Raw genomic sequence first — 26173 nt, forward strand, 5'->3', positions numbered from 1 at the left:
ACAACTGTGTAAAAAGCCAGGCATTAGGAATTCACAGGCTGGACTCTGGACCTGACACTGTCCCCCTAACTCACTAGGCCACCTTAAGCCAGACCCTTTTCCATAGACCTCTTAATTTCTTTGCCTCAAACACATTTCACATATTGTCATCTATACACTATTAAAATGTAAATGAAGAGGAAAGAACACTGCCCCATTCAGAATTACAATATTGCTTTTATCAGAGGTCCAAGGAAGAATTTTTAAAGAAGGCCAAAAATTTTATTATCTAGTCCATTATATACTCTGCTTTGTCTGCTTCCCATTTCCTAAGGTTTATGAGAAAGTTCACTGAATTAACAGTAGCTTTGAGTGGCAGTTAATAAAAATAAAATAGGGTTGTAGGAGATTAGGAATGAAGTTGGATATCATTCCATTTAAGGATTTTCCTGGGTCAGTGATGTTGTTTGCTAATGTTTCTTGGTATACATACATGATATTATATTGTTAACCATTAATGCTATGAAGGTCTTCATTGTATATGAAGCCCTGCCATAAAGATGAATTAATTCATCCTTTTGAACATGGCAAAATGGAGCAAACACTTGGCTTGGAGTCAGGAGAGCCAAGGTTAAGTCCTGTATCCCTCTGTGTGACATGGCAACATTTGACATTTGTGATATGCTTTAAAACATTTTGGTATACATTATTGTGAACCATTCTTTTAATAGTTTTAAGATTAGAATTACCATTTTTCCAGAGAAACCAATTTATCCAAGGACACAGGGTAAGATTTACGTCTCCTGGATCATACTACATGGCTTTCAGCTCTTTTGTATAATCTCTTTTTTTATCATTATTATTTATTGATTTATTTTCTAATTGTATTTTTTTTTAAATACATATATCACAAAAAATATAAGTGCTTCCCATATACCCCACACCCCCACTCCTCACACATCATCAACCTCTTTCATCATTGTGGCACATTGATTGCATTTTATGAATACATTTTGGAGCACCGCTGCACCACGTGCATAATAGTTTACCTTATAGTTTATACTCTCCCCCAGTACATGTAGTGGGTTATGGCAGGATATATAATGTCCAACATCTGTCCCTGCAATATCATTTCGGACAACTCCAAGTCCCGAAAATGCCCCTACATCACATCTCTTCTCCTTCTCCCTGTGCTCAGCAACTACTGTGGCCACTTTAACTTTCCTGAATCTCAGCTATTTCATGTTTATAAAAGGATCTTTATTCCCATCTTTTCTATATGTTTACTGTAGGGGTCAAGGGAAATGAAGAGATGTGCAAATGCTTTCTATCACTTCCCAGTGCCACATCTGGCTTGATTGATGCCATTTATGATTAGTGTGTAAAAATGATTCCTCTGACTTTAATGTTTGTGTCTAGATACATTTGAATCAACAATGTGTTTATTTTACGGTATCCTCCTGTCATTGGAATATCATCAGAGAACACAAGAAATGTTTTTAACCATTGGGTGTGAGAAAGCAACACACCAAGAGATGCCACAAAGTTCTCATTTGCTGAGCAAACTACTCTTGCTTCTTATGTGGAATGCACAGAACTAATTGAAAAGAAACAAAAATGAAATTTGACTCAGATTGAGCAGGATGAATCATAACCTACTTTTCATCTGAGATGTGAAGAAAAAATAATTAAAGAAAAACCAACCACCACACATCTTTACTGTCAGTTCAGCATAATCAATATAGAGCTTTGTTCAGCAGCACAATGAGTGTATTACTACTAGGCCAAGAATTGCAGGTAGTAGAATATCTACCTAATTTTCTCTGTCATAACAGACTGCTGTAATAGTCTGTCTTCTTTCCTTTTCTTTTTCAATCAAGAGAGTTTTTGACCCATCAGTAGTTGTCACCCAAATCATTCAGAAATGAACCTGTGATCTCTGTTGAACAATTAGAGGCTAAACTGAGACTGGACAAGCTTGGACCATATCTGGTCCCAGTATCAGTTTGTCAGTCTAAGAAGACAGCAAAGCAGAGAAACCTAGCCAGGGTAGAGTTGCTGTTTCCCCGAACTTAGCTTGTTTTCAGTAGTGATATGAATGATTAAAGAAAAGTGAAAAGTATATACTGCCATGTTCCAGGATCCAGATGTGTAATCTGCTTTACTTGTGAATGTAGCTTTATTTACTTATTTATTTTTTATTACATTTAGAGAGAGAGGCACTGTAGTTTACCTTGGAACATATTCTCCAATTCTTTTCTTAATTCAGGATTAATTTCTTTCTAATTCTTGCTACTATTACATTTTATCCATAACTCTTTTATGACCTTTATTTCTCTCATGCATATATGTATGAATACATATATATGTAAATACATATACATATGTAAATATGTAACCCGCATGTATGTGTGTATATATGTAACAGGAGTTCATATATCTATATCCCCTACTTTATTATAAGATCACTGAAAAGAGAGACTACATCTTCCTTATCTTACTTTTCCACAAAGAGCCAAATGAGAACGCAGAGGTCGATGACTTTAAATCCCTCAATGCTCCTCCACAAAAGCCTTTGCTTACAAAAGCGTTTCCTCTAGTCTGGTATGATCCTTAAAAAAATCCTTCTTGATAGTCTTAGTGTGTATAGATTAGTGTGTATTGAGCAGTTATTAATACTATATATTAAGAATTTTACATGCGTTATCCTGTATCTTGACTATAACCGTGTAAGGATAGGTACTATTACTTTACAGATGAGGAAACTGAAGCAAAGAGAAGTTGCCCAAGGCCTAATAATTATTGTAGTTGCATTGCATACCCAGAGCCAGACTTTTAACCCCTGCATCCCCTATGCCTGTTACTATGACTTGCAGAAGGTGAACTGAGGCCTGGCAGAAGATTGGACCTACGTGGTCTGTGGTCATCATGTAGTTTTGCTGCCAGATCCCATTCTATTTATCCCTCTGCCTCTCCTGAGAGAGATTTTTGCATGAATTGACTTCCTTTGATTTGAAATCCAGGTGTGTCATTGCTTTGTTTACATGACACTAGATGTCTACAAGGCACTGTCTTGGTTTCCCTACCGAGGTAATGATGCCCAGCTGGGCTGCATACTCCAGATGTATAAAAAAGTGCTGAGAGTAATACTATTTTTCTTTATACCACTTGTAATATACATCTCTATCCCCTGTTCCCTCCTAGGCTTCAAACCTGGTTCTTGTGATTTTAGCACCATGTCCAGAAGTCCTCCGCCCACCCCTGGCTTCACCCCAATCACATGTGGAAATAGTGTCTTTTAATTCTTAGCAGTCCTTCCACAGTGGCATCTTCTAAAAAACCTGAGTAAAAGCCATGTCCTGGCTTACTACCACATTGGAAATGAAAGAGAGCATGGGAAAAGGAATGCATCTTGAAAATAAGCTCACCCTATTGACAAGTCCCCAGGCAGAAGAGTTCAGGGCAATAGCTAACAATTGGCTCGCTCAGTCGGAAGTTGATGCTATTTTAGGCCATCAGCAGGAGTGTCAATGTATCTGTGAATCTTGGCATTTTATTTCATTAAGGTGGTTTCAGGAAGCCAGACACTGATTAACTGATTCTTCGACTTAGTTCCCACTCCTAATTTTGGATGTGTGGTGTCTTCAGGCAGCTGTTGTGACACCCTGATTCTAAAGAAAACTTTTCTTGTGCCTGTGAAGCAATCCTGAGAACAGTCTACCCCACATCCTACAATCCTGGGACCTCCTTCGCTACATTTCTGATCAGAGGTGGCATGGGGAGACTGTGGCTTCTGGTTCCAGCAGATCAAGGAACTACAACGCAGGTGTGTGCAACCAGTTGCCATTCAAGCTTTGTCCATAGTAGCAGCATTCTCACTGCTGCAATGGGCTGGGAGTAGAGTTTTGTTTGGAAATCACATATGAAGACACCTATGGAAGGAATGGCCTCAGCAATGTAGTCACTTTCAAGGTCAAGAGATGCCATAGACTGGCTGCAAGATTTGTTTGGGTAAGCCTAGGAGAGTTCTCAACTTTATGTTGTTGGTAAAGTCTTGGGATCTGATTTTATTTATAACTATGCTATAAATTAGAAGGAAAAGGGTTGCTAGGTAGGAAATTTATGGTATTGAGTTGTTCTTTCATTTATTCATTCCATAGTTATTGAAAGCCTACTATGTGTCAAGCACTGTGTTAGGCATCTCCATTAAACATTAATCTACAAAGTGGTGTCAGAAATATTTACAAATAACTCACTTGCAATTGATAAATATATTACAGGAGTTAGGTGAAAACTCCATGGGAGGAGAGACATTAGAATGGCGTACTATAATTGGGAAAGTGGGGAAGGACTTTCTAGAAGAGTTGATATTTGAGCTAGATATTAATGAAATTTTCCAGGCAAATCATGAGTAAAAGGGCATTTCAGACAATTTAGTCAGAACAAAGGTATAGAGACTAAATGGAGAATTGCAAAAAGTGAGGTATGACTAGAAAATAGAGTGGAGGAGGAGAAAGTGAGACTAAGAGAAGTTGGTGGTCAAATCAAAAGGGCTTTTTGTTTCCTACTGAGCAGTCTAGCGACTGGCCTGAAGGTCCTGAAGAACCACAAAGGGTTTAAATGAGGGAACAAAGCCATCTGATAGATACTGATTAAAGATGACTCTGGGTACCAGAGGGGTTGGGGTGTTGAGCCAGAGAGGAGTTGGGAGACCAGAGATCAGTCAGGGTGTCATTTGCATTAGTTGAAAGGGAATGATAGAGGCCAAACAAAGACAGCCCTGTTGTGGCCTTGCAGAGGGGCAGGGAAAGGAGAGGGCAGGGAAAGGGTGCGTAATAGGGATGAAGTGAGGCTTATTCCTGGCTTTCTGTCATGGGGGATGGTGATACCGCTGCCTGCGTAAGAGACAATAGAAGTTCAAGAGTAACTGTGCCATCAGTTCCTCAGAGATCTTCCCTGTTCAGAAGCAATTCATTCCACTGGTCATGTATTTGTTGAACACCTGTGTACAGGCACTGTTCTAGGTATGGGGGCAATAATAGTAAATAAATAACAAAAGCCATCCCTTATGGGGCTTACATCCTAGTGAGGAGAGAAAGACAGCAAATAAATACTAAAACATAGTATGTCAGATGGTGGTAAGTCTATAGAGAAAAATGAAGCAGGAGAAAGGGGATAGTGAGTGCTGGAGTCAGGGTGGGGAGTGGAAATAGCACTAAATAATGAGACAAATGTTAATTGTGAGGTTCCTATTTTTGTGAAATCTGGTCTGCCTAATTTTGTTTCTCTCCATTTTTTGTTGTTGTTTCATATTTGATTTTTTTCTCTTAAAGGAAATCAACAGCAATGGTAACATAAACATTTACAAACACATAGATGTATACACAATAGTTTGTATTGCCAATATAATACATGCCAGGAAAAACAAAAGAAAACAGCAGCTAAAAAAAAAGTAAATATCAAAAAAGACAAAAAAGGAGCCTCCCTAAAACACTAATCCTTGTCATTCTAATCACTCACTGGAAAGTTTGAATTAGAAATGAGAGGGGCCATCAATATCTAGACAAGATAATAGTTATGAGGTTCTTAATGTTGAGGGTCCTTAGATTTCATCAAAATCCCTAATTTTAGAGAAATTCAGGCCTAGCAAGAAAGTAGCTTATTCAAGGACACCCAAGTAGGTCTAGAATTCAGGTCTCCGGACACTCTTTCTAGTGATCTTACTATCATTCAACATAGCAGAGACACAAAACTCAATATCTGGGTCTGACTATCTGAGTTTGAATTTCCACTTTGCCACAGTGACCTTGAACAAGTTGCATCTCTCTATACCAATTTCATCTGCAAAAAGGGGATGATTATAATAGCACTTTCCTTAAGGTTACTGGAGAATTAAATAAATTTATAACACATAAATACTTAGAGTAGTGTCTGATAACAATGTTAGGATTCAGTAAATATTTGCTACATTATTGCAGTACCAAGCTTTAGTTCCTATTACAACAAGAATAAAAGAGTGTTAGAACAGCATGATGTAGGTTACTTGGGCATTGTATGTTTGGGCATGAACTTGAAATCAGTTTCCAGTGATGGCCACATATAAGATCTACTTGAATTTCCAGTTAAGATGTTTATTAAAATATTAACTAGTTCTTTTCAGGTCATTGAATAAATATAAAACACTTTAAAATAACTTCAGTATTCATTTCATTCAGAGAAGTTCTAGACAACAGTCTAGAACAAAATTATCTGAGATTCTAGAACCATAATTAGAACTCTAAACTTTAAAGACAGGGGCATGTCTCATTCATTTATGCATATCTAGCACGGATTATTTTTATAATGGTTGGCAACCTTTACTGAGTGCTAAATATGCTGAACACATTACTGATCTGATCACATTTCATCCTCACAGCAGGTAAGCATTTATATCTGAATTTTGGAGATGAGAAAATTGTGTCCAAGGTCACCCAGACAGTAAGAGACAGAGCTGGATTTTCACAAACTGGGTCTCTGTTCCTGTGTGCTCAGCAAATGTCTGTTTTTAATAATGATACTTTTCTCAACCAACTGCTATCCTGCAATTAGTCTGCGTTTTACATTGTTGTCCTTTCTGTGCCATTCCTACTACTCATTCATAGAATTATAAATTAAAGCTTGTTAGGACTAGAAAGACCGAGTTTCCTGGTTCTCAACTTGAAGACTAAGAATCACCTGGGGGGACATTATCACTCCATAAAGCTACACACCCACACATACCTACCCTGTACATACAGTCTGATTCTGATATGACCCTAGACTCACCCCCACTGAGAAAATTGTGTTACTCTGAGAAACTTTAACTAATGGAGTATGTCATAACTGCCCGGTGTGATGGAAGAAGGAAAAAAAAAAAGGTCAAGAATTACTGTTCTAGTCCCATCTTTTCATGTCACAGATATGGAAACTAAGAACCAGAGTGTGGCAGTACCTTCCCCAAGATCACAGCTAATTTATGAAATATCTGCATGTAGAACCTAACCCAGGTTACATTCTGAATTTCATTGTTAGGGTATTTTCTTGTTTATTCCTCAAAACTTCCTTTGGTTGATGCTCTTATGTTCTTAAAAGTTCTAGGGGAAATACAAGGAAAAATGAAAGGAGTAATTAATTTACCTGGGATCCCATAACAAATCATTTGGCCAAAACAGGATAATTTTCATTATTTTATTCTGTTCTACACCTATTCTTTTGGTTCCAGTTAAGTAACAGCTCATCAATATGGAATGTACTCTTTCATAATAGTAGGTTTGTGGGTTGCATCACTTTTTTGTGTCGGTTTTCAATTTCTGTTCCTTTGATATCTGGATAAATAACAGAGATGAGGAAACTCAGCAGGAGAATTATATCCTAGATTTTGTGTGATCTCTGTTCTCTGTGACTCAGTACATTGTAAGGTTATTGGTTTGTTTATTACATAAAATTTATTGAGAACCTACTATATGTCACTGACCAAGAGTGCTGTAAATCCTTTTTGAAATAGCATGTACTATAAATAATTAAATTTAGAGTTCTCTGCCCCCAAGAAATTTACAGCATACTGGAGGCTGGAAAGTCGGACATAATCTTTTCTACCATGTGATAAATCTTATAAGTGAGTTTTGTATGTATGGTACGAAAAAGAATGTCTGGGGCCAGCATGTAGGATAGAGAGATTAAGAAGTGACATCTGGCTCACTCTTCAAAGGGGAATAGAATTTTTTGTAATAGAGAAGTGGGTGAAAGGTGTTTCATATAGAAAATGCATGTGGAAAATTTATGGAGGAGGAAAACATGGTGTGTTGGGAAAAAGAAAGACATTGTTGCAAATTTTGTAAGCAGAAATTCTCTGGGACTGAAGCGACATTGAGTTGCAGGAGTCAGAGGCCGTGGGAAAATAGAGAACCTGGGGCTGACTGGCAGGAGGCCTAGTGTGACATGTCCTAGAAAGGATCTTTTGGGCTTACCAGTGTCATATGGAAAATTGATAAACTATTGGTAAGCAGATAGATAGCATCAGATTGGTGTGTTTTTTGTTTGTTTGTTTGTTTTTAATGTGGAAGTAACCATTTCAATTGCCTTACAATACTACTAATGGCCTGGATAACTTTATAAAGCCACTGCACAGAGGATAATGGGGCTGGAACTTTCATGAGAACAAGTTTAAGGAATTTGTGGGGGTGAAAAAGGAGCTCTTGCTACCTTTTTTTCTCAAAGTTCAAAACAGGACGTGTCTAGGTATGCAGAAATGCAAATCAAGCCAACTATATTTTTGGTGTGTTTTGTGTGCATTTTGATTTTCACATGTCAGCAATACTGTGCGAATACTATTATATGAATAATCCACCAGATACAACTCAAGAAAAACGATCAGATTTTAAAAGTGCAAACATATGCACATACAGATTTCAGTGATTACAAAATATCAACTTTCAAAAAATAAGCAGATCCTCAGAAACCATTGTGTGTGTATGTGTTTTGTTTGTGCTGCTCCCACCCTCAAGGAGAAAGAGTTTCAAAGTCCTGATGCTACTGAAGAAGTTGTATATGTTAAGACTGAAGAATACCCTGGAGGTCATCCTAATTCCATCTCTCTCTCTCTTTGTTTTTTTAAAGTAAAATGATGCTAACAGAGAAACATGAGCTTAACCAAACCATGGCCACCAGGTTGACAGTACACAGGCTAAACCTTGGTTCTTTCCACTCTTTTTTGAATGCTATTTCATTTTTGCATTTTTATTTACAAAATACTTGGTAGTTAGGGACTGAGTGAATCATCCCAGGATAACAGACTTTGTATGGTACTCACTTGTAATTGGAGACACGATCGGTAAAGAATATTTAGGGGATTCGGTCAGGAGGATGACTGGAGTTATATGTAACTTCAGTTGAAATCATATTTCAAAACCGTAAAGGAGCAGGGGATGGGTGAGCAGCACAGATGAGTGCCCTAGGCCTTGTCCTTTCTTCTTCAACCTCAAAATGATTTGACAGGAGAGAAAGAACTGTGTAGTATTGGTCGATGAGACCAGTATTAGCTTTCTACTGCTACTGTAGTAAATTACAAAAAAATCAGTGGCAGAAAGCAACTCAAACTTACATTTACAGTGAAGTTCTGAAGGAAAGAGAATAATGAGAGGCAAAAGATGAGGGAGACTAAATGTATTAAAGAGAAAAGATCAGAAAGAAAGGTTGTCTTTTTTTCCCACCTGTCTCAATCTTTGGTCGTCTTAGGAAACAGTTCTGTTTTCTGCGTGTAGTAAAGGCAGGAGTTCCAGAATTGAGCACTAGAAAACTCCAGGGAAGACACTAAGGAGAATTAAGGATTCTTCTGACTGATGCTGTGGGAAAGGACTTGTTCTTCAAAGTAATAGATTCTTTCTGAATTAGAAAACAAACATGGCTCTGAAGTGGAAATGTGTATCTCCAAAAGTGAGAACCAGGAAAGGCACAATTCAGAAATGAATGAAGTTTCTCTAAGTTCTCAGATAGGAGAAGAAATATGGAATGAGTTCTGGTAGACCTAAGTATACACTGGCATTTACATTCCACAATTCCCACTTCAAGGAACTATTGTGCACTGTACATTGCCACACAATTGCTAACTGACTGTGACAATTAGACTACCAATATTTGTCATAAAAGGATATTCTTGAGAAAAGAGAGAAGTTGAAAATTTCAAGGTATCAGACTCCTTTTTCTCTTCCAATATAAAGGTAAAGTTATCCCCAGAGGTAGTATGATGTAAATGAAGCTAAATAATACCAGTGAAAGTGCCCTTTAAATTATAAACTATTAGAATTGTGAAAGTTCTTCCTTCAGCTCCTCTTCCATTGTTAAACCTTAGAGGTAATTTATTTATTTGTGCCAGGGAGAAAAGTTGAATCAGTCACTTCTGTGACAAGGGGTAACAAACTGTGAGAATGCCAAGCAGAAAATGCTGTAACTAGCTGTCTTTGAGCAACTTCTGCCATTGATTGTTTTCCAATGTTCATGCCCACATACCTACAGAGTGGGTATGTACATAATTGAGAGTATGCTCAACCTGTCTTAGAAATGTGCCTTCATCAAAAATGTATGTGCAGTGAAAATGGCAGAGTAAGGACCTGAAAATGTGCACCTCTGTTAAAGCAATGAAAACATTGGTGAAAACTGTCAGAATCAACTTTTTCAGAACTCTAGAAATTATTTGAAGGCGTATAAGTAACATGGTGTGAGGCCATAAACCAGAGAAGCCATAAATTCCTAGATAAGATACCACCCCACACCATAAATGCATCTTGAAGTGTAGACACATTCACATTCCTCAGCATGATAGCTATCTGTTCTAGAATCACTCCCGCTACATAGCAGTAAATTTCGAAGAGACATGTTTATGATCTTGCAAATCCTGAGTTGGCTCTGTGCCTTCCTTGTTCTTGCCCAGTATAACCCCCTGTCACTCCCTGAGTGGCACAGAGCACTGCTCTGAATGTCCTGGAGCCGCCCACGACCAACTTCCTAGTCTGTAAGTTCCCTAATAAATTGGTAATATTTTGCTTTTAAAAACAAAACAAAACAAAAAATGTGATAGTGCTTTAGTAATGATACACTTCTGTAGAAAAACTAAAGAACATGTGATTCTTCTTCTGAAAAATAATGTTTCATATGTTGTCATGTGCCTTGAATTGACAGAATGTTTCCCCATAAATTTGTACAAAAATCGATTTTTAAAAATTAATCCTTCCCTTCTTATAACATGGTATTCTCCCCTGTATTTGAATTGTCTTTTATTCCTTTCAATAAATTTTTCTAGTTTTCTTCATCTATCATATACTTTTCTTGAGAAATGTATGCTAAAATACTTGTCTTGATACTATTGTATAATCTTTATTTCCATTTCCAAGTGGTTATTGCCACTATGAAAAGATGCACTTGACTTTTGTTTACCTTTTTCATATATCTAAACGTATTATTGGGGGAAGCTGACTTGGCCCAATGGATAGGGCATCCGTCTACCACACGGGAGGTCTGTGGTGGTTCAAACCCTGGGCCTCCTTGACCCATGTGGAACTGGCCCATGCACAGTGCGCCCCATAAGGGATGCTGCCCAGTGCAAAAGAAAGTTCAGCCTGCCTAGGAATGGCACCGAACACACGGAGAACTGATGCAGAAGATGACACAACAAAAAGAGACCCAGATTCCCATGCTGCTGACAACAGAAGCGGACAAAGAAGAACACGCAGCAAATGGACACAGAGAACAGACACCTGGGGGGTAGGGAGGAAGGGAAGAGAATTAAATTAAAAATTAAAAAATTAAAATAAAAAAATATATTATTGAATGTTGTTATTAGTTCTACAACTCCTTGTTGGGGTCACTTAGATTTTTCTTAGACATAGAGTGATAATTACCAATTTTGCCTTTTCTTTTCCAGTGTTTGTATTGCTTATATGACTTTTTTGTTTTATGACTTTCCTGAAATCTTAGAAATATTACTGAGTAATAGTGATGATATTGGGCATTTCTTCTTCTTCCGCATTTTAATAGCTATATCTTTAATATTTTATATTTTTGTATGAAGTCTATTCATTTCAGTCAAATACTTTTTGCTTCTGGGAAATTTCATTTTATTCCTCTTATCCTTGGATTTTTAAAATTAAGAGTGGCCATTTTTTATTAAAATTCTTATGTTTAGATCTTCTAATCCTATATATTTGTTCTCCTTTGATTTGTTCATATACTGAATCATGTTTGTAGAATTCCTAATGTGAATCCATCCTTACATTGTGAGTATGAAGCCAACTTTATGGTATGTACTGCTCTTAACAATCTGGCAGCTTAATGTAGTTCATAATATTTGTTTATAATTCTTGTACCTATATTCATAAGTTAGGATTGCTCTGTATCTTTCTTTTCATATAATATCATGTTTTGGTGTTAAGCATAGGTTAGCCTCCTAAAATTAATTTGAAAGCTTCCCATCTTTTTTCCTTTCTAGAATATTTTGTGTTATTTAGAAATTATATATTCCTTAAAATTAGATAGAACTGACCTTTAAAGCTATCTCAGTCTATTTTATTGGTGCATCTTTAACAAACGTTTCAATTTCTTCAGTGATTAATGAGCTGTTGAAGGATTTTGATTTTGATTAGAATTAATTTTGGTAATTTATATTTTCTAGAAAATCAGCCATTAAAAATTTTCAACTATGCTAACATGACAGAGCCATACTATTCACTTAGAGTTTTTAAAAAAATATTTATCTGTATTTATATCTCCTTTCTTACTAAGTCTAGTTTTCCTATTTTCATTAAGCTTTTTTTGTTGTTAATTCTTTGTGTTTATGTGTTACAGGTGAAGGAGTTAACTTGTTTCCTAATTTATTATTTTTAGTGTTTTATTAATCTCTACTTCCTACTTTGTTTTAGTTTGGTTATTCCTTTTTTGTATCTTAATATGAATGTTCACTCATATTCTATCTTATTTAATAATAAAAGTAGATTTATAAATACCCTTCTTTATGTTTTTGTTATTTAAACCAAGTTTTCTCTTTAATTTAAAGAATCTAAGCCTTGAAATTTATTACTGACATGTGTATTCCTGACTAGCATTACAAACATGTCCAGGTCATTGCTGAATTTGGTATTTTGTCAGCTGGGAGTACTAAATACCCCCACTTAATTTGATATTTGTAAAGCTCAGAGCAGCACTGGGGTTCCTGTACAGTTTTGCAATTGCCCCGTGGTTTATTTGGCCAAGTTCCAACTCCTCAGTGAGGAAACAAAGGGTTGTCTTATTGCCACCTGCTATTAACTAAATGCTTAGAATTCAGTGTCCTAGGGGTGACTGGGAGACATAGGAGTGGATTATTGTGGCAGCCTGTGGAACCTCCTTCCCTGGGGATTTTTGAGAACAGCAAAGAACCATCTGTCTAGGGATGATTTTAAGTGCAGCCCTGCCTGAAGGCAGGTGCATGGATTAGATGGCCTGTCAAGATTATCATCCATCTCAATGACTTCTATGGAAAGGATGCATTTGCTGAGTTTGAAAAGAGTCCAGGAGGAACACTGATAGGTTTGGGGAGCATGTGGTCAAGAGCCTGAGACTATTCAGCCCTTTATGAAATTGAAGCCACTCTCTCACTCCATGCCCTGAATTCCAGAATGTACCCTCTAAATCTGCAGCCAGTTATTTCACCCTTGAAAGGTATATGCATGTGTAGGTGAAATTGAAGAGAAAGGGAAAAATCTTTATTGATCAGAAACAGAATTTTTTAACAGAGTGTTTGGCTAATCCATACCTAGACATTCTTTTGGTTAAGTCAGATCTGGCCTGTACATCAAGCACTAACTGCTGACTTTGAGTTTTCTAACCTTGTTCCTCAGAGGTTGGTCTGTTTTTTTTTCACAAAAATAGTTTGACTAATCTTTCAGAAAAGCTGCCCCAAGTATATCAACAATAAATATATTGTAGATACAAAAGACAAAATGCCTATAATTAATTAAATAATTAACCAGGTTAAATCACCATTATTGTAAGATTCAATTTCTGTTGTGTAAAATATAATAATATATTTTAAAGTCATGGAGAAAGGGGAAGGCCCCAAAATATTTCACAATGCATTTTAGAGCAAACGATTAGAGTTATAAACCAACTGATAAAAGTATTGTGTATCTACACAGCTGTCAGAGTAACCAGGTAGTCGATGTAGACATGGAATAAGACAACCCATTTGTTTAACTACTATCACTGCAGAGTTAGATAGATTGTGATTTTGGGGAGGAGGGAAAGGGACCTGTAGGGGTGAGGTGGTTTGGATAAGCAGAATGGGGAGAGTGGATTAATTAAGAGAGGTGTCAGGACCAGCCACAAACCTCACCTGAAAGTTTAAACTGTTTTAAAAGTAAGGGTTCTCTTTATCAGGAATATAGTGCTTTCAGAACAGGACATCCCTTAACTCACACTGTATATTCAATACAGAAAAATGAAAGAATTCAATATTTTTAAATTAACAATTTAAAAAATACCTAGGTAAAATATAAATATTGATCTAATCCACTATTGAAGAAAGATTTTCTAAAAGTAAAGCAGTAACACAAAAGAATTTACAATAGATTTGATGTTAAAAAAAAAGTTTAATTATGTAAATATTTGTAATTTGTAGTAAACAGACATGATGAAAGGTTAATACTACAAAATTTTCATGTAGATGCAAAAATCCCAACAGAAGAAAGACAGATGTTGTAAACAATTCTAAAGAGGGGAAGTACAAATGAGTGATTCATTTGAAAGAAACATCATTCACACTAGTATGAAAATAAAAATTAAAACAACCAGAGTCTAATTTTTCACCTATGAAATTACCAGAGACTTGAGAAAAGATTTATAGCTAAGTATCAATTGGCCCCACTCTTCTAGAAAAGTATATGACACTATTCTTTAAGTGCTTCAAGTACTTTACACCTCTCAATCTTTACAGATATTTATCCAAGTAAATAGTAGAAATTTGGACAAAGTCTATCTACAAAAGTGACCATGGAAGTATAATTTCTAGTGGCAAAGATAAAATCTAAATGATCAAAAAGAGATGGTTAAATAAAATATTGTAAATCCCAAATGATGAGATTTTAATATACTATAATTGAAGAATTTAATTGATTTATAAAAATCTGTGGAGAAAAAATAAGATTAATCTTATATAATCAGTATGGTCATATTTAGGTTAAGGGAAAAAAACATTTATAGAAAGTCTATAATAAAACATTAAAATGAAAGCAAATTCTCAATAACTAGAATATATGTGATTTTTGCTTTTTCCATAACTTCTTTAAAATTCAAATTCTCTGCAGTGAACATATGTTATTTTTATAATCAGAAAAGAAGGAAAAAATTTTAAGTACATAGAACTAACATGAGCAATTTAAGTATAAAGGAACAAGGAAGGAGGGTTTTGAATAGGTTCATGAAAAGATCCCTGGATTGAGATTTGGGGGACCTAGAGTTCTAGCTCTGTCACTAAGAAATGAGACTTGTGATTGCCTCTTTTGGATCAAAGATTCTGTGAGCCAGCATTTTATCAAAGAACCCTTCCTAGTGTATCCATGGGCCTGCCAGTCTTAGGAGACAGGTTAGCAGCCAAGATTAAATTTCCTGTGGATAAATTTCAGAACTTCTACTCACTGATCAATCACCCTTTCCCAGTTTCCTGGAAGACAATTAAGGAACGTCCAATACTATTCTTTCTCTTCCCATTTGACCTCAGCTATGAGCTGGGGGAAGCAAATATTCAGCAGTGTTCTTTTCAGCCTCGAGCAGTTGTAGACTCAGACACCACTACAGTAGCAGAATGATTTTTGGCTTTCACAGGTTCTAGTTTATGGCTGAATGTACCCATCATTAACTTTTATTTAGTTTTCTTAGGGAATATAGCACTGTCCTTTAGGTAGGAGACTGTGGAAGCCTTAGTCTACCTTTTCCAGTCCTGTGATTCAGTTTGTAATTGCAATCAATGTATCTAGTATACCCTTAGTTGAGAAAAATCTGTACTGCTTAAATGATCTTTGGTACCTGAGGACAGTCTATCTTGTTACCTCTTTTTCCCCTCCATATTACCTAATTCTAGGATGTAGCTTTTTCCACTTATTCAACCTGCTCTCATTTGCTTTTTGTATTCTATATATAAATTAAAATATCTTGTTTGTTATAGCCCTCCCTCCCATAAGTATATTCTATTCTCAGTTGCACTCATACTCACTCACACACACACACACTTTGCTGTTATTTACTTACTTATGGTACTTGAGCAGGCTCTTAGAATGTCAATTTTGTGCTTAGTCCACCATCTTGAACTAGAAATCTGAACTGTCGTTATTAGGATATAAAATTTTATAGCAGGCAAATCCCCATCAGGATTATTTCCAAACGAAAAGGATTAGTCATGTAGTAAATCTGCAAACTTCTTGACAATAACAATAAAGACAATATTAGGTACTAGGTACTATCCAAAGCACATTATACATCTTGTTATTCCCACAGCAGTACTGATTACTTATAATAATATTAAGTAATAATAATATTATCATCCATGTTTTACAGATGAAGGAACTTATTCCCAGATAAGTTAGGTGACTTGCCTAATAAGGCCACATAACCAGTAACTTACAGTGCCAGGTTTTAAAGGCAGAGCATATAACTTCAGAGCCCTGGCCCCTAGTTCTTTTTTTAAAAAAACAAAACTCTTTTTTAAAAATTTTTAGGAGGTACCAGAGATTTAGGAGGTTTAAGGGATTGAACCCAGGACCTCACACATGAGAAGCAGGTGCTCAACCACTTAAGCTACATCTACTCCTCTGTTGTTCTTTCTAATTACAATAATATGACTTCAAAGGCTCTCTGGGGAATTCTCTTCTGCCCTAGAGGTGATTTTAAATCTCTTTGTTTTACATTGGTGATAGGTATATATAGGCACACAGGATCCCCATTTCCAAACATACTCACTTGATAGCATATGGGCTGCTTTCAGTTACAAATGTGAATTTTCTTAGTTGCTATAACAAAACTTTCTGGTACTCCCTAACTGTTAACTTTGAGAATCCATGTAGCTTTGTATATTTAATTTTTGTTGTGAAAGTTATATTCACTTTATCCCTTCCTTTGACATCAGCAAGATATAATTCCTATAAATCAATTGGCAATGTACCTATCAACTTTTAACTAGGAGAACATTAGTTAGAATAAATATCAAAGTTCCTTCTTGGAAAGACTGAAAAGACTTTCTTGGAAACATGGTGTTGTTCTGATCATGTTTTTCAAAATCCTTTTTAAAATGATGCCTTGCTACTGCATGTTCCTATTTGCAAACTTCCTGGTATCTGACATTGTTTGGGAGTCAGAGTATATATAAACAAATAAGCATAGTTTCTGCCTTAAAAATTGCTTAAGATCTTTCAGAGAAAATTAACAGTTATGAAAAATGTCTGTAGCACAGAGTGACTCAACGCTACCTGAAAGGAGTTAAAATGTCTACAGTTATTTGAAGAAGGGAAACGTTATAAATGCTCTGGGGGAGTAACAAAAGGTGTCATGAACCACCCAATATAAAAGTTGGCCAAAGAAGAAACACAGCAATACTTAATTAGAAAGAGAAAAAGAGAGAAAGAAAAAGAGGGAAAGGAAAGGACTGGTTTCTTATCTGGCTTGTTGGAGAAGACAGCATTTAAGACAGGCCTTGGAGAACAGTGTATGATTGTTATTGGTGAAAATGGGGTACAGGTCATCGAGAAGATAGGAATTACATAAATAAAGATCTAGAGGTTGATAAACAAAACGGTTGGGAAATAAAAACACAGAGTCTGTGCCAGTCCTTAGGAAATGTATAGGGATCACATTTTATAGTCCTATAATGAAGAACTTTTCAGAGTGGTGAGTCAGTATATAATTCCTTAGAAAATGAAATGAAATTCAGGGATGGAGATGGTGACAAGAAAAATCTAGACATTCTTGAAATTTGGTTCCTATCCATGAGAATGGGTTTGAAACTAAAGATGGGAGTTTGTTGTTAGTTACCTAGCAAATGTGCTAGTTAAGCCATCTCTGCATGGATACAACAGTGTTATCCATGAGCCTGCTAAAGACCACAGTTGGGAATGGCTTTTGAGCTGTAGTCATCTTATCCTTGTCTTCTGCTAAAGGCCAGAATTTAGACTGACCCCTTGTACTTGCTTTGTAATAACAAGGTTTGACTGATGACCATATCATTTTATATTAATCTAAGAAAGTTTCTTCTTAGGTCTTCTGCATCTCATACATCATGAAGGTAAATGGCCAATGATTATCATTCTTTGGCCATCATTGGCTTGAGTTTGTTGATATTTATGAGTCACAGTTAGTGGGTTACAAAAATTATGCTTTTTTGCATCTCCAGCTGAACCTCCACAGAAATCAAGCCATCACGTTATTCACATATGTCCATGGACAAAAATGTATCCCAAGATGTACTAACAGACTCTGTAAAGCAATTTCCTTCAGATTATCAATATGAGAACTAATGTGCATATTAACACAGGCTTTATAATGCATTATAAAGCCTGTGTTAATATCCATTGCTATAGTTTAATAAATGTTACTTTTGCAATAGGGACAATGTAGCCTAATGGGCTCTGAACTTTAACTTGCTCATAATAAAAATGAGTAAATGGATCTACTTGTGAACTTCAGAGTGCACCCTGAAAAAAAAATTCTTTTCTATCCTTTACTACATTCATATTTTCTGTTAGAGCATGTCTATCAAAGCCCAATATCCAAATCAATTTTAATAAAGACAGAGAAATTACATTTAATTGTCTCTATCCTTTCACATTAATCCATTATAAATATTTTATTCCACAGAGTTAGAAAAATTACATTCACTTATTAGTGAAGAGACTGCCTTTTTAAGGAGTGCTTTATTCTTTAGGATCTTGCAACTTTCTTTAAATATTTCAGGTCCAGTAAGTGGTAAGAAATGAAAAATAAGCTGACCTGATAGGGTAAGGACCATTTAGAAGTCTTTTATCTTCAGGGTGATATAAGTTAACACTTATTTGAGTGCTCGCTTCATCAGCATATATACTAAGGATTGGAGCGATACAGAGATGATTAGCATGTCCCCTGTGCAAGGATGACATGCAGATTTGTGAAGCATTCCATATTTTTAATAATAAAAAAATAATAGATAACTTATTTGATGTACTCAGCAGGTTGTAAAATTCATATCGCTCTGTCATGATCCACGAGAGATGACTAAATCATAATAAAACATTTTATAATTTGATTCATGGGAGTTGCAAAATGATAATCATCGTTCCTCTACTAGGAAAAGGGGTGGGTTTTTGTGTTTGTTTAAATATCAAAAACCAGATACTAATTCTGAACTTTAATAAAATGTGCAATCTTTCTGCTATTTTCTACCTACTCTCGGTTTCCATGACCATGCACAATTATTAGTTCTAGCAAATAAACAAATTTGAGGCAAAATATTCATTTATTTTTATTTTTAAGATATATACAAATGCCCTTCTAGAGGAGAAAATAAATTAAAAGGCTTCAGTGTGTTTCAGGGTTGTGCAACATTAAAAACCAAAACAATAGTTTTTAATATTTTTGGAGCAGAAGTGAGTCAAGGAAACATGTTTTCCTGAGTATGTTATTTAAACTAAAACTTCTAATTAGTATGACAGAAATTTGTTAAAAAATGCAATGGGACCTGAGATAATAAAAAATGTATACTTTCATTTGGGGAATCCCAATTCAGAGACAGAGAGAGAGATACACTTAGATATTTTAGCTTTAAAACTTTTGTCTTTATGTCTATTCTTATTCCAGTGGCACACTGTCATGATTACTGTAGATTTAGAACAGTTCTTTATATCAAGTAGTGTAAGTCCTCCAACTTCGTTCTTAAACATCGTTTGGACTCCTCTTCAGCCTTGCATTTCCATATGAATTTTAGAATCAGCTTATCAATTTCTACCAAAAATCCTACTGGAATTATGTTGCATGTATAAATAAATTAGGGGAGAATTGGCACTTCCACAATATTGTCTCCCAATCCATGAACATGGTATCTTTCTCTTTTCATTTAGATTTTCTTTAATTTCTCTCAGTGATATTTTATAGTCTTCATGGAAAAGGTCTTGTACATAGTTTGGCACATAAACCTAATAAGGAAGCCAAAACTATAAAACTACTACAAGAAAACAGAAAATCTTCATGACTTTGGGGTAGGCAAAGATTTCTTAGGATACAAAATACACAAGCCATAAAAAGGAAAAAATTGAACTTCATAGACATTTTACAACTTTGGCTTTTCAAAACATACCAAAAAAAAAAGAAATGTCAAGCCACAGACTCAGAGAAAATATGTGTTATAGACTTTGCGTCTAAAATATAGAGAGAATTCTTGCAACTCAATAAGACAGATAATTTAATTTTAAAAAGGCAAATTATTTCAACAAACACTTCAACAAAGAAAATATATGAACAATTAGTAAGTAAATGAAAATGACTTCAATACCTTTAGTCATCAAAGAAATGCAAATTACAACCCATGAAATACTGTACCTATCCACTTGAATGGCTAAAATGTAAAAGCCTGTCAGTACCAGCTGTTGAATGAGAAGGCAGAGCACCTACAATTCTCATGCATTGGTGGTGAGAACATAAAATGGTAGAGCAACTCTGGAAAATAATTCGGTTTTCTTAAAAAGTTAAACACACCCACCATCTGACCCAGCAGATCCCTTAGAAATTGACCCAAGAAAAACGAAAACCTTTTTTCACTCACACTGTATGTAAAAGTTCATAGTAGCTTTATTTGTAATAGGCAAACATTGGAAACAACCCAAATGTCACAAACTGTGATCTATTCATACAATGGAATACTGGTGAGCAATAATCAAGTGAACCAATATGTGCAACAACATGGAAAAACTCACAATTACGCTGAGCAAAGGGAGTGTCTCCCCATAAAATCAAGAATAAACACTGTATAATTCATTATTGTGAAATTCTAGAAAAGACAAGATCTGTAGTGACAGAAGGTGATCACTGGTTTTCTGAGGCTGGGGTGGGAGAGAAGGTTGACTGGAATGGAGCACAAGGGAACTTTTTAGGGTGATGAAATGATCTATAAGTTGTTTGTGGTGTTAATTGCAAAGGCTTATAACTTTATCAAAATTTATCAAAATGTACCATGTACACTTAACTAATAGATTGAATGCAAATTATGCCTCAATAAAAATTGATTTTAATGAACAACAAAAAGTATATTTCACCATTTTTTTTCAAATACAGCCAAAACCTATTTGAGTAAGGGCTGTCAGCCCTGTTTGGGGTGAGCCATAGCACACAATGGATCGTCTGTGATTTCCAGTTTGGGTTTCTTTAAAGGAGAGTAAGACCTTAATGACAGTTGAAACAACTTGACTACAGAATGCTTCAAGACATGTTTTGCTGTTTTTCCTCATATTTTAAAGTTTTTAACCCATATCTAATTGAACAATTTACCTCTTTTTTCCTACCTGAAATAACTTTAAGGAATTTTTCCAAAATATTCTACTGAGATTTTATTTTTTTAATTAAAACATCTGTGCTCTTTTTTTCATTAATTTGCATAGTAGTTCATCAAATAGGAGACTTACAATAGCAAGTTCAAATGGCATGACTGTTTTAGGGATCCAATACAGCTGACTCTGGTGGCAGGCTGGAGCAGGAATCAGGCTCTGCTCATAGGGTTATTGGTTGGCACAAAGGTACATAGCTAAAGGGGAGAGTGGGATGGAAATCCAGGCCATGTGCCACTTCATTTTGTAACGTTAAGGGTGTCCATTCAGGGTGAGTAACTCCTTATGGGCTAGCAGAGGCCCTTAAGGGCAGAAGTATCCAAACATAATAAGAAGTAACAGAATAGCCAGGAACACCTGGCAAGCCAAGGGCTCCAGTCAGTGTGTGTTAGTGATGGAATTGAGTGGTCACTTGAGCAGGTCAGTTGCTAAATGAAGGGCACATGAGGTATCAACTGTATCTTTATTATCAGACAAGCGCCACTGAGGTGCAAAAGTAGGAGTAATTTGTCATAGAATTACACAGAATTTAAAAGGCAATGTACTTCAATTCTCTTTGAAGCTTGCATTCCACCTGCATCATTCCCAACTATCTGAATATCTCCAAGTATCAGGAAGCCCTTGACTAGATGAGGAGAGAGATTTCCAAAGAGAAGACAAAGAAAACTAGTCACAAGCTCTATGCAGTGAACATGCACATGATAAGAGGGCAATTTTCCCATCCTACTTTGCCTGAATTTTGGTTCGTAAATCACTGAGGCCTGATTTCCTCTTTGAAATCTGTTCTGTCAGTCTTTGGTGTGGTGTTTGTCTTCTCTTTCCTTAGGGTTTGGTAACTCCTCAGGTTTTGAGGGGCATCCACATACTATTAGAAATTAGCGATATTGACCTTCTTTTATCACTCTTACTCTCAAATATCTGGTTGCCGCCAAAGCACCACATAAGGAAACATATATTTACACACACTCACTCATATACACACATTCATACATACATGCACACCCACACACTCCCATACACGAAAGCAAAAGCACATATTCACACATTTACACTCACATCTGCAAAGAGAGCTGCATCTTTGTGACTTCCCCACCACCACTGACCCATAGGTTTATGGGAAGCTCACAGAAAACTTGACCTTTTTTACACTTATCTCTGTGGTCATTTCCAAAGTTAACTAAAATTGGAATCTGGGAGCTGTCCCCCACTTTTCCTACTCTACATACCCAATGTGTCGCTTTATCCTTTGTACTTGGAAACAACTTTTGAATGTGTCTCCTCTCTCAACTCCAACCCCAACCACACTGCCACCTGTGGAGAGGTGATCTTTCTCAGCAAAGTGTAGTTGAGAAACCATATTCTTTAGAATCAAGTAAATTAAGGTGCACAACTTGGCTCTGTTCATAGTCATTGTTTGACCTTGGATACATTATTTAAGTTCTCTGAGTCTCCTTGTCTTCATCTGCTCATTGAGGAAGATGATAGCTACCTCATAGGTAGGCATAGAAGAAGGACAAACAGTGTTAGTTCTCTTTTAATTTCTCTTCCCCACTTGCCTGAAATATTCCATTAGCTTCATAACTAGTCTCCTGCTTCATTTCTTGTCATTTCTCCATCCACATTATAGAGATTTTACTAAAATATGTATAGAGTTATGCCATTTTTTTCTTCTTAAAAACTCAATTCTTCTGGCCTACAGAATAAAATGTTTATTAGTCTCACCTAGGAAATCCTTCTTCACCTGCCTTGGGCCCACCACTCCAGCCCCATTTTATTTTCCTTCCTATTTCTCTCTGGCATTTGAATATATCAGGCATTCTCACCCCTCAATTCCTTAGTTTTCACCTTTCTGTCAGAAGCCAGATTTCACTCATCTTTGACACTCAGTGCCTGTCACCTGCTAAAATGCTCACTGCCTGCTTGTTTAATTTGAATGTTTATCCTCTAAGCTGTCACAGGTCTTAATGATTGTTAGTTGCTCAAAAAATGTTAAATTGGATTATTTTCCGTCTTATGGGAAATTACATGAGTTATTACTTAAGTCGTTTATGAATTTTTGGTAACCCTATATTAAAAGTTCCATTTAGAGTTACAGTTCCATGAGGGTAAGAAGCATATATCTTACTTCTATATCTGCAGTATTGGCACATAGTAGGTCCTCCATAAAAATGTAGTGAATGTGTGACTTTAATGAGTTTCTGGCCATGTCAGGAATAGTTCTGAGTTGGAATCATTCTTAGAAATAATCTCCAAAGCCTCTTTCAATCTTTTTTTTTTTTTTCCTTTAAGTCAATAAATTCCTTAACAAGTTATTCTGAGGAAGCTGATGGTGTAGTGATGAAACTGATGAGGAGGCTCTACTCAGGCATTATTCCCACTCATCTTTCTTCTTATTCCCCCCATTTTGCCAGGATCCTCAGAATTCTTAGTGTTCTTTGGAACACACTTTAGAAATTTCTATTTCTGGTCCAACCATTTAATTGACATGGAATTGAGGTCCGAGGTAGTTAAACGACATTTCCAAGGTCATAGAGCTATATATGGTAAAGCCAATCCATAAACCCAAGTCTTCTGACTCATTCCATTACTCATTCACTACCCTTCATGTTCCAATTTTGTTGTATATCATGGATAACATTTTATGCTTAAACGTTTTTTTTTCTTTAATAGAGATCTTTCCTTTTCTTTAAGATGCACCATCACTCCCAGTTATACCACCTGCACCAAGCTAAATTATTCCTCAGTGTTTACACCTTTCAAATATTTATAGACCATCATCATGGCACTCCTTAGTCATCCCTCAGCCTCGTTATATGTACATATATAGCTCCTTTAATCTTCCCTTACAAGTGAGTCTCTTCAGTCCCTTAATCATTGGTACCATTCTACTCTCTAGTGCCTGTAAGAGAACAGTCTGATTATATTCCAGATGGGAAAAATAACCCCAACATGTTGCAACAAGGGGGGAGAAAAACACACTGAATAGAAGAAAGGAACAATCTTACAGGTTAATTAGTAGTATGGCCACAAATATGTCCACAGTTTTGTTTCAGAAATAAAGCAAGCTGTATTTGTTGTATCTATCTTTTCTTTGAACTTAACAGAATGCTGATAATGCCAAGCTGTATTTACAGTCCAAATTTTTGCTAAAGACCTTCAACTTCGCACTCCCCATGTGTGGTATCTCTTGCCCAAGACAGAACTACAAATAAAAACATGTAGCAGGAGCTGATGCAAGAACCCATTACTGAGCTTATCTGTTTTTGTACAGTTTCTGTGGATTTACATGAATTCTGGGAGCTCCTCATAAGCCTTAGTAAGGAAGAGCCCTTGACTTATCTTGCCAGTTATTAGACATTTGGGTATTAGTCATCCTGTAAAAATTAAATGTGTTTACTGAATATGATAATCTAAGTATGGAAACTACAGTAGTATAAGAGCAATTGCCCGGAAATACTCCATTGCTCTATTGACATAAATAGAGCATCCCTATTACCCAGTCTTTTCTCTCTCTCTCTCTTTTAATATCATAGCCTCTAGAGTGTTTTAACAAATTTGGGATCTTGAAGGGCTACCCAGAGATTACCACTGAATAGATTCCCCACAACTTCAGGCTGTCTTAATCTAAATTCAGTTTGTGTGTTCATCTGATAAATTTATCTTAAAATGAAAAACTTAAGACTGTGAAGGTCCTTAGAATCCACTTGATTCAATTTATTCATTTTATGTGTAGAAGATAGAGAGAAGATATAGCCAGCTCAGATACACAGTTTCCTAAGGAAATGTTCAATTTTTCTAAACTCTCATATGGTCAAGAAAGTGTTCCTTCAATCCTAACCAAATCATTCCTGTAGAACTTTCTGTCCCTTTTTTCTGACAGTCTCACAGGACAGTAAGCTCTTATAGTGTGGAAATGTGATTTCTTTTTGTGTTCTTATTATAAATCATTGCCCTGTAGCTCAGAAATGATGACGTAGCCAGTGGAACTTGCTAGAATAGAATTTAAACTTTTCTAAATAAAATCAGTGATTCTGCTAATCTGAATGTGGCAAATAAGGGCAACTGTTAATTTTTTTCTCTTATCCAAACAAAATTGTGTTATTTTCTGAATGAAAGGGGAAAAGGAGGAAACTTCTCATGTTTTATTCAGATGTTAACAAAATCGAGATGTGTGTTTCCTTAAAATTGTCACAATTTTTATCCTAAACATTCTAGTAAGTGATAGCAAACGACTGTGAAAGCTTCTTGAGAGAAGGGTGAATTTTTCCAGTAGCATAGTTCCAGTGGGAAGTATTACCTAAAAGTAATAAAATAATCGTTTTCAACCTTTCATATTTTTACATACTGTGTACATACATACATGTATTAATAACTGTTCCCCAGATGTCCGTCAGAGAGCTCAGTGCCACTATGCAAATACCAGAGAAGGAACCAAATGCAAACTGTAGTTTAGCATAGACTTCAGGGCAGAGATGGCTACGGTTGTAAGACACCATACCCTGTAGGTCTCTCTCACCTCTGACTATCATCGTAATTCAAGTCTTCATGGCATCCATCTGCACACTCCACTGAGAATATGAGCAGCATTGCCAGCACTTGTAGGAAACTCATATCCTCAAAGGCTATCCAGTCATCTTGTGGGTTTTGCATAGGAACTCCTTAGAGTATGGCCTCTAGATGGAAGTCCCAGATATTACATATGAGTGCATTTGCCCTATTGTGATTAGTTATATCTCTTAAAAGAATTCCTTATATTTTTGTCATCTTTTACATGTGTACTCCTCCCAGTATCGCTTTGAGGTACCTAGGGCTGGGATTACTAATCCTGTTTCACCTCTGGCTCATATGGATGAAATAGCCACTCCAAGTCACAGATCATATATGCTGGAACAGGGCTAGAATCCAGTCTTCTAAGCACACATCTACCAGTTATTCTATTTGAGTAGTTTTGTTTTGTTTTATTTTTATTATTCTTCAATCAAAACTGTAAACCTTTGTCAAATGAAATGTTATAAATAACTCCAATGTAGGAAAAAGCCTCAAATCAGACCAGGTATGATCAAACAGGGCCATGTTAAGGACCAAGATCCCAG

General features: G+C 36.0%; 1 protein-coding gene and 1 non-coding gene across 9 annotated transcripts in view; both read left to right on the plus strand.

The window, feature by feature from the left end:
* Positions 1–26173, plus strand: part of LPP (LIM domain containing preferred translocation partner in lipoma) — a 715716-nt gene that overhangs the window by 548046 nt on the left and 141497 nt on the right. The gene's annotated exons all lie outside the window — the stretch shown is intronic.
* On the plus strand, positions 18565–18672 carry LOC111766245 (U6 spliceosomal RNA). Its single transcript, XR_002798339.1, has one exon. It is a non-coding gene; the product is annotated as a U6 spliceosomal RNA (small nuclear RNA).

Source organism: Dasypus novemcinctus, chromosome 4 (assembly GCF_030445035.2).
Source record: "Dasypus novemcinctus isolate mDasNov1 chromosome 4, mDasNov1.1.hap2, whole genome shotgun sequence".
In the NCBI taxonomy this organism is placed as follows: Eukaryota; Metazoa; Chordata; class Mammalia; order Cingulata; family Dasypodidae; genus Dasypus; species Dasypus novemcinctus.